Source organism: Lontra canadensis, unplaced genomic scaffold (assembly GCF_010015895.1).
Source record: "Lontra canadensis isolate GAN:19392208 unplaced genomic scaffold, GSC_riverotter_1.0 scaffold1, whole genome shotgun sequence".
In the NCBI taxonomy this organism is placed as follows: domain Eukaryota; kingdom Metazoa; phylum Chordata; class Mammalia; order Carnivora; family Mustelidae; genus Lontra; species Lontra canadensis.
In genome coordinates, this window is record NW_022630995.1 from 37922488 (window position 1) to 37933015 (window position 10528).

At 38.4% G+C, this 10528-nt stretch overlaps 1 pseudogene; it reads right to left on the reverse strand.

Annotated features, from left to right (window-relative positions):
• Positions 1-393: 393 nt before the first annotated feature.
• Positions 394-1010, reverse strand: LOC116858961 (annotated as a pseudogene).
• Positions 1011-10528: the final 9518 nt, after the last annotated feature.

Consider the following 10528-nt stretch of genomic DNA (forward strand, 5'->3'; position numbering starts at 1 on the left):
TTTAAGCTTTGGGATATATTTGACATATAATATTGTGTAAGTTTAAGGTGTACAATATATTGACTTCATACACATATAAAATGAAATGATTACCATCCTAACATTAGCTAACATCTCCATCATGTCAAGTAATTACTATTCCTTTTGTTGTCTGGCATTTGTGATCTACTCCCTTAGCAACTTTCAAGTACATAATATAGTACTTTTAATTATAATCATCATGCTGTACCTTCATTCTCCAGAACTTACTCATTTTATAACTCAAAGTTCAGACTAACATCTCCCATTTTTTCCTACCCACCAGCCCCTGGTAACCAGTACTCTTATGAGTTTGATGCGTGTGCACGTGTGTGTGTCTCTGTATGTGAAAAAGAAAAATAGCTTCTTATGCTTTTATGGGTAAGAAATTGTCAGATGCCTTTGGACAGGTGCTTTCTGACCTTTCTGAGTCTTTGGAGATGCTGCCTCTGGCCTGCAGCTTTCTGGGCAGGAACCTTCTGGGCTGGAGCCTTCTTGTCTGCAGTGACCGCCTTTTTTGCTGGAACCTTTACAGCAGCTGCGGCAGCTGCACCCTTAGCAGAGGGTGCTTTTTTTGGAAGAAAATTCCAGGAGAGCTGCTTTTTTTGTAGCTTCCTAACTTCAAACTTGATTATTCTGTTCCTCATTTTCTTGGCCTTCCTGATTTTTAAAACAATCAAAAGCTGTCATCTTGGCTCTCCTTTCTCTGGCTTTCATCTTCTTGGCCCATCCTGTGGCTACGCATTTTGTACTGATATCTGTCTTCTGCCAGGCTTGTCAGACATACTTATGACTGGCATCGTGTGGGCCCTTGAAGTCAGTGAGCTGCATGCATTTGAAAGGCAAAGCCTGACTCCTTACCTGAGTGCAGGGTCCATCAACCTAAGGCCTTTTCTGATCAATAACATCTATAATCTCAACCACCTTCCCTGCATGAAGTCCAAAGGAGATTAGACCACCTGGCCAACCTCCACAAAGCTCCTGAACACCATGTTGTCAGCGTTGGGCAAGAGGGGTTTGGGTTTTTTATATTCCATTTGTAAGTGACATCATACTGTATTTGTCTTTCTCTAACATTTCACTTAGCATCATGCCCTAAGTTTCATCATGTTGTTACAGATGACAGGATTTCCTTCTTTGTCATGGCTGAATAATGCTCCATTGTATATATGTGGGTGTATATACAATGGAATGTTACATGTACACATATATGTATATATACACACATTCCCCACATATTTACCCATTTATCTGTTGATGGACACTCAGGTTATTTCCATATCTTGGCTTCTGTGAATAGTACTGCAATGAACATGGGAGGGCAGATATCTCTTTAGGAACCCGTTTTCACTTCCTTTGGATATGTATTGAGAAAGATTGCTAAATCATGGTATTTCTATTTTCTAATTTTTTGAGGAAACTCCATACTGTTTTCTATAATGGCTAAACCAATTTACATTCCCACAAATAGTGCACAAGAGTTTTCTTATCTTCACATTCTTGCCAACACTTTCACCTCTTGTATTTTTGATAATACAGTTCTAACAGAGATGAGGTTATATCTCCACATGGTTTTCATTTGTGTTTTTTCTCTGTCAATTGGTAATGTTGCACCTTTTCATGTACCTGTTCCTCCTTTGCAGGTCTATTGAAAAATGTCTATTAAATCTCTGCCATTTTTAATTAGATTTTTTTTTGCTGTTGAATTATATGACTTCTTTATATATTTTGGATATTAGCTCCTTATCAGATATGTGATTCGGAACTTTGTAGGTTGCCTTTTCATTTGGTAGATGATTTCCTTTGCTGTGCAGAAGTTTTTTAGTTTGATGCAATCCCACTTATTTATTTTTTGTTCTAGGGATCATAATAAACAATCATTACTAAGACTAGGTCAAAAAGCTTTTTCAGCAGGTCTCTAGAAGATTTATGGTGAGTTTTCATTTTTAGGTCTTCAATCCATTTTGAGTGAATTTTTGTGAGTGATGTAAATTAGGGGTCCATTTTATTCTTTTGCATGTGGTTATCCAGTTTTCCTAACATCATTTATTATTTATTGAGGACGATTCTTTCCTCATTAAGTAGTCTTGGCTCCCTTGCCAAAGATTAGTTGACCATATATGCAAGGGTTTATTTCTGGGCTCTCAGTTCTGTTCCATTGGTCTATGTGTTTATTTGCATACAAGTACCATACTGTTTTGATTACCACAGCTTTGTTCTATAGTTTGAAATTAGGAGGTGTTACACCTCCAGCTTTCATCTTCTTTCTCAAGACTGTTTTGGTTATTTGGGGTCTCTTGTGGTTCCACATAAATTTTAGAATTGTTTTTCCATTCCTATGAAAAATGTCACTGGAATTTTTATAGAAATTGCACTAAATCTATAAATGGCTTTGGGTAATAAGGACATTTTAACAATATGAATTCTTACAATTCATATTTTTCTACTTGTATGCCTTTTTAACCAAACTTTAGTTAGGTTCTTTGAGCTCTTTTTTTCGAGGGAGACTTGACTTTAGCTTGCCTTTATCACAAATCCTGCTGAGTCAGTTTAGTGAGAAATTACCCACCCTTAATATAGAGTTAAGTTCCTTATACTCTCCCTGGGTATCCTCACCCTCTACTTTTACTTGTTTTTTTTTTTTTTTTTTTTTTTTTTAAGATTTTATTTATTTATTTGACACAGAGAGAGATCACAAGTAGGCAGAGAGGCAGGCAGAGAGAGAGAGGAGGAAGCAGGCTCCCTGCTGAGTAGAGAGCCTGATGCAGGCCTCCATCCCAGAACCCTGGGATCATGACCAAACCAAAGGCAGAGGTTTAACCCACTGAGCCACCCATGTGCCCCCGACTTTTACTTGATTTATTTGGAGGTCTATCTCTCTACTCCTGGTATCTTGAATAAAATCTCCTGTACTGTTTTAACAAGTGTCAGAATAGTTTTTCTTTAACCTTTAAAGAAAAAAAATACTAATTACTCATACAAAATCTTGTTCTTACAATTCTATGAAGACAGGCTAAGAATCGGTTATGGTTATCTTTAATGTAGGTCACATTCTTTTCTGGTTACCCAACGTGAGAGCTCATTTAGCATATTGTTTAAGAAACCTGGTACAAGTACAGATGTTGGGCACATTTTTGAAACTGAGTATTTCCCTTGGGGGGGAAAAAAAAAAGAGATCTTCTGCCCCAATTCTCCAATTTATAGGAGTGAGGGATTTGGGTTTATTACTGGGGTTTTTAGTATAAGAAGGCCTACTATTGGTATAAATAAAGTGCAGTTTTATTCATCTGTGATTATTTATTGGAGGAAGGGTTGTACACAATGAAAATAGGGTATTTTAAAATGAACAGAAAGTGGCAGACAAGATCATACAAAGGAAACATAAAAATTTGTAAGATGAGAAATTATTTCAGGTGAAACTCGGTCTTCAAAGTCAACCTTCATGCAGACAAAAACACCTTGAAGCAGGTATTCGAATACTCAGAATATAAATAGCTCCCTGGTGTCACTCAAGCCCAGGAAGAATCTCTGTCCCAGGCAGCCAAGGTCAAAGACCCTGAGTGCAAGGGGATTGAAATAGAGCTCTCTGAGGGAAGTGCCTCAGCAGTGGGGCCAAATTATACATAGACTGAAGCCTGTCCCAGATCCAGTTGACACATATTCGAAACAATTCCCCAAAGCATTAATATTCCAAATAATGGTATCAAAGAACAAAGCCCAACTTTATTTAAAGGAACAGAAAATACTCAGCACTCAACAATTTAAAATGTGCAATGTTGGTCTCTTACCTAGAGTTGCCAGGTGAAACAAATACAATTCACCACTAGTAGGGAAATCAACCAATAGACACCCAATACCACCACCACCACCCCAAAGAGATACGATTGGTATAGAAGGACTTAAAAACAGGCATGAGAAATGGACTTTCCATGACTAAACATAAAAGGAAATAGGAGCATAACAAGATAATAAGACAAAATCTAAATGGATCTTCCAGAGTTGAAAATTACAATAACGAAGATAAAATATCAAATAAGACACATAATTCCCTTAAAATCAGGAATTTGTGAAGGACATGCCACCAAACAGTTGAGAAGTAGCATAGGACTGCTGTTAAGGTACCATCGTGCTGGGTTTCTATTTCCAGCTCTGCAATGACACCTTTGGATCCCTGTTCAAGGTAATTACCGTGCCATGCCTCAGTTTCTCTCTCTGTAAAATGAGTATAGTAATAACATCTTTTATTAGGCTTGCTGGGAGGGGTGAAAACAGTTCATATTTGTAAAGAACAGAGAAGTTTGCAAATTTTAACAGCTATAAAAATGTTTATGAAATAGAATGAAGACAACCCGGCAATCCTCCTACAAACGACCAGGAAGTAGGCTGCCTCTCAAATCACCTCTCCAGGTTTATTCTTGAGTCTTCTCTATAGCCAAAGGGCTTGCAGAGAGCTAGTGCTTTATCTGCCCTGCTGGAGTTCAGGAGTGTCAGGAGGTCCCAGAAGGTTGAACTGTGCTTGCTCTTCTCTGCTTCTGGCAGTGTTTGAAGCGGATGGGCAGTCCGGCCACTATTTAAGGTAATGGAGGTGACCCCTCCTCTTCCATCCCCCATTAGTGCTCTCATCAAGTTGGCTCATATTGCTCACCTGGGTCTCTGGGAGTCACCCCATTCAGAGGCCTGCCCAGACAGCGACATCCCTCAGAGACGTTTCCCTGTCCCTCTGTCCTCAACCTTGACTGACACTTTCTACAGGTCAACATACTTCTAGTAAAGTGTATCTCTCCCACTAGTTTATAAACTCAGCAAAATCATGGAACCTGCCTACAAGTGAATTTAGCTATGAAACAGCTTCCCAGCGCTGATTCTACAATGGCATCAGCTGAAGGCATTTCAAAGGCCAACCCCTGTGATTCAGATTTAATTATTTTGGGCTGGGTCCTGGCATTTGTGTTTTGAAAAACTACCTTGGTGATTCTAACATGTAGGCTGGGTTGAGATCTGCTGTCTCAGAGGACAGTTTGGGCTTTGCCATGAGGTTGCACCTGAGTGCAGGGGACGCTTCTGTCCATATCCACCTCATTATGCTCCAGGCAGGTGGAGACTTCAGTCACTGAATCCCACCAGGCTGCAGCTTGGAACTGCCTAAAGATGACTATACTGATGAGTGTAGTTTCTCAGAGATTCTCACTTGATGAAGTTTGGGACCTAAGTATCACTAGTTCTGAAGATTTCTGGTGGTTCTAAGGTATCATCAAAGTAGAGAAATTCCTCTTAAAAAGGATCTGATGGTCAGTAGATTTTTTTTTTTTTTTTTTTTTTTTGCTTCCTGGCAAATGTTGGTAGTTTTCAGGGAATCTCTGGGGCCCAAGGCAGATGACCAAGGTCTAATCTAGGAAAGACTTCCTGAGGTCTGACACTTATACATACGAGGATGTGGATTTAAAGGAATTAATTTCATACAATTTCAGTGCTGTTTGTCTTTCTGAAGATGAGGAAATTGGGTATTGAGTTTCAAACCTTAGGGAAAAATCCTCAGATTTTGGAGAAACTTTCTTTTCTCTTTTTTAAAAACTATGTATGTATGTTGTATGTATGTATGTATTTATTTCTGATATCTATTCTCCAATGTGGGGCTCAAACTCAGGACTCCACATGCTCTTCCCACTGAGTCAGCCAGGTGCCCTTAGGAGAAACTTTAATTGTGTCTTTGTAAAACATTCATCTGTGAAGTTTCTTGGATAAATTTTGAAATGAGAAGGGAAACAGGGTAGAGTCTTGGGAGGAAAAGTATTTGAAGTTAATGAAAGTATAAAGTGATCCTGGATGTCCTTTATGAAGTAAAATCACAGGCTATAAGTATGGGTAACTGTGAGGGCTGGTAATAATTTCTGATGTGCCAAGGAAGTGACTAAGAAGTATTATATTTTTATTTTTTTAATAATTAAAAAAATTTTATTCATTTGAGAGCAAGAGTAAGAGAGAGAGAGAGAGAGAGCACAAGTGGTAGGGACAGGCAGAGGGACAAGCAGACTACCCATTGAGCAGGGAGTCCAACACAGGCTTCGATTCCAGGACCTTGAGATCATGACCTGAGTGGAAGGCAGATGCTTAACCAAATGAACTACCCCAGGAAGTATTTTATTTTCTGAGGGAAAATGGAGTCTTTTCAGCTCTTTGAGTGCCAAAAGGAAAAATAAAGACACTTAAGTACTATGAAATCAGGGACACTGAGAAAAGAAAAATGTTAGAAACTGTGGCATTTTCTTTTTTAAAACAGATACTTATTTGAGAGAGACTGTGAGCGTGCACACGTGCACACACACGGGTGGGCAGAGGGACAGGAAAGAATCCCAAGCAGTCCCTGTTGAGCTGGAGCCTGATGTGGGGCTCAATCTCACCTGAGATCATAACCTGAGCTAAAACCAACAGTTGGAAGCTTAACAGACTGAGCCACCCAGGCGCCCCAAGAAACTATGGCAGTTTCTACCTAGATGGTGTCATGTAAAGCTGAGACAAACTCACACAGGGATTCTTACTGTAAGATAAGCCACCTTCCCTAGCCTGAAGACAATCAGAGAGAGAAAGAAAGGGAAAGAGAGAGCATTTAATTGACCAGACTCCAAGAGGGACTTTTCCATAAACAAGGGGCAAAGCTTTCTACCCCAGTGTCTGATTTTTCTCCTCAAGGGTCAATATTAGCCTCATAAAAGGATGTGCATTTCACTATGATTTAGAACTGCTTCTATTTTCAAGGATATGAGAGGAAACAGGTGCGCTGATAGAAAATCACCAGTTTAAAAGATTTTTTTCATTACCAACATAAAATATAACCTAGGAAAATGTATACAGACAACATTTTGGAATGAAAAGGAATCTGGAAGGAATGGAGAGGAATGTCATTGTGTAATGACATCAGTGTGCCTGCATAGAAATAGCTGTCAACAGAAAAGAGGTTTGAGGAAGAGAAGTCAGAAATTATGGGTATGAGTGGGATCCAAGGGGAGTTTTTGCTGAGTCCTGGAACTAGTGGAGTTGTACAAGGAGATAAAAGGGAGTCCACAGGCTCTTTAGTAGCAAAAGAAATATTTTAGGTAGAAAATCAAGGCTTCAGGAAACATGAATATGGAGTAGAGAGAGAATGGCATCTCGGGACAGGTTAGGACACTCTTAGCCAAACTGAGAGGGGAGACTGATGCTAAGATAGGAGAGTAGACAATAGAGGAGTGATTGACACATTTCCTGGCAGTGAATATATTGGTGTAGAGGGGAGTTGGAGGCCATTGAGGCAAAAACTGGCCCTGATGTGTAGGAACTGGCCACCACCCACCATTGGCATTGGGTATCAAGGCCCTGGTTTTTAATATGAGTACTGTTTCTTAGGATCCCCACTTGACTTGTGATCCTGGACACACATCCTACCTTATCTTTGAGTCCTGGTATCCTCTGCCACAAAGGAGGACAGTTGACAAATCTTACATGTGATTGAGTCAGGCTAATTTTGGACAGCAGCCCTTTCGATTAATTCAAGGGTTGGGATTCTATCTGCCAAATCCCTTCAGCTGTATCTAAACTAGTGTTTGGATTACTGGGAAAAGGTGTGATTGATTTCTATTAGGACAGGGGTTCACAGGATTCTGGGCCACATACCCCCAACTAAATAAAAGATTGTCTCTTTTCTGCAAATGCACATTCCTGACTTTTGAACTTTTCTTTTGACTTCATTGAGAACTTCTAGTTAAGCAGGAAGGGCTGAAACCCCTGCCTCTATAAAACAGTGGAACTAGCTGTGTTTTCTTCACTCTGGTATCAAAATAGTCCTTTCATAAGTATCTTTCCCATGGACGATGGCAATAGCATTCTCAGGGGCACTCCACTTATATTACTTCCACTTATATATTGTGTTCAGATCAAACTTCCTTGTAGGGGTTTGGTGGAAAGAGGATATTGCTCCAGGGGTGGAGGAAGGGCCTTTGAGCCCTTGTGGTGGTGTGTCAGTCCTGGCCTGATGTGCCTACAGCTAAGTCTTTCGGTGAAGTTTGGGTTGGCTCTCCCATGCCTGTGAGTCCTAGCTGTGAGCCTCTGTCTGGGACAAAAGTAGTGTTTCCTAATCAACCCTGTCCCCAGCTGCAAATGTTTATTTCTGCCCCAGCTAAAGATAATGGGGACCCTTTGGTGACCCGTTAATCAATTGAGTTCTCACAAAGTTTATAGTCTCCATGGCTAAGCAATACTGTTCAAGGACCTTGATTACTAGTTCTTCTAGTCATTGTTAGAAGAATGCAAATAAGGTTGTACCTGTGTATGTAAATGATAAAACTTGTTCATAAGAAAGATTTGTGAGGTTGGGATCTGTACAACACAGAAGTAAAATAACTTTATAAACTTAACTCAGGAAATGTAGAGAAACAGGTCTAAGGAGCTGTAAACTAAAATAGTTTACCTTATATACCATGTATTCACATCATCCAAAAGGTGAGTGCTGAGGCTAAGAAGCATCAGCTCACAAGAAGTGAATTGGGACCAGGAACATTAAATAATGGGACCTTGTTCACACAGCCAAGAATACTGATAGGATGAATTTACCCTACTAGTTCCTTTATCTACAAGTTTTCCTTGTGGTTAATGATCTTCCAGAAAAAAAAAAAAAAAATTGGGGGGAAATGATGAGAGGGGTGAGGGGTGAAGGATCCCAAGTTACAGTAAAGCTGACCTCCAGCCCTTCCTGTTGGCCTCTCTGTGTGTATTTGGTCCCATCCAAGCCCTGGCCAATAGCAGAATTTGGGGATCCTCCAGTTCAACTTCACATTTGATATTCATTCTGTTGGTATTGGGAAGAGAAGGACTCATGAAATGCCTTGTCTTTCAAGTGGAACTGGGATCCAGGTTGAAATTTCCAGTGTAGCATCTGGGTCAGAGACAGAAAGTGTGGGTCACTGCAACTGGGAATGAGGTCTGCAGAGAGAAAGGCAGGAATATCAGGCACCGAGATCCCATGAAGTGCTCAGTACAGTCATGCTCATCCAGAGCATGATGGGATGGTGGTGGTGGTTGAACAGAGATAGTAAAAAAAATCTGGGACATGACAAAGTGAGAAAGCACAAATATTAGTATACTGGGCACAAGAAAACATTTAAAGAAAAGACAAAGTAATCTTCGCAATTAAGACTAAATTAGAACTCACAGTAGTATACGTTCAACTGAAAATATAAAAAAGGATTTTAGACAAGGTTTGTATATACTTATAACAACAACAAAAAAGAAAACAAAACAATAAAGAAGACATAGATAAAAAGGATAAAAGAAAATAAAAAACAAAACAAAAAAAAGAAATAGATAAAAAAGGATCAGAGAGAATAGTGATTTTTAATGAAGAAAGGAAACAACATCCAACATAGGCATACTTGAATTCCATGCAGAAGAAAAACAAAACAATGCAGAAGAATTAATATTTAAGTGATTCTCCAAAAAAACTCCATGTAAATAAAAGGCTTTCAGTGACATATAAAGGGATACCTAGTGAATCTGGAAAAATTGATTTAGATTTGTCATCTCCAAGAATATTATAGTAAAAGTATTTGATTTTAAAGATAACAAATTTCCCTAGAACATCAATAAAATACAAAACAAAAGTCACTTACATAGAAAAATCATTTTAACCTCAGATTTTTTGACAGTAACATACAAATGAAGACAACACTACAATAACTTAAAAAAAAAAACTTCAAAGAAAGAAATAGGTGATCCGAGGATTATATTTCTAGCTAAATTGTTTTTCAAGTATTATGGTTATAGAAATACAGATTTAAATACACCAAAACTCAGAGAATATGGTATCCAAAGCTCTTTCTGAGTAATATACAAAAAAATAGGAGGGGGTTATGAAATTTTTGGCAAAAAATTTAGAGGGACCATTGAATATATTTAATTGAATGACTAAGAAATAGAGGGTAATAGAATAGAATTGTTGTTTGCCTTGACATTAAAAAGTAATAATGTTATAAAAAGGTGAAAGGGAAGGTAATGAATTAGAATAAGCTCAGCAGCGGTCACTTAAATAATAGTGGAATCAGTGGATATCATTATAAGCTGGTAAATTAAATAGTAGAGAACTAAGTAAGGGATAGTAGACTAAGAACATTATTAAATATGTTATTTAAAAGGCAATCTCAGGAAGAAGACCTCAAACTTTCATAAATCATGGAAGAAACTGAAAAAGAGAAAGCAAAAGACATTCAGAAAACAAAGGTATATATAAAATGCTATACCCAGTTAAGAACGAACATATCAACTATATTAGTCAAATATGCTTCATTTACCTATTAAAGTACAGAACATTTTAAATTGTCTTACTAACCAAAAGTCAACACAGTAAGATAAAGTTGTTCAATAACACTAAAAATAGAGAGATGGGCAAGTGTATACGGGACAAATGTGTATAACAATTTGAAGGCTAACGAGAAACCAGAAGTTTTCGTCAAACCAGAGGTTTAATCCAAGATGAGGTAGAATT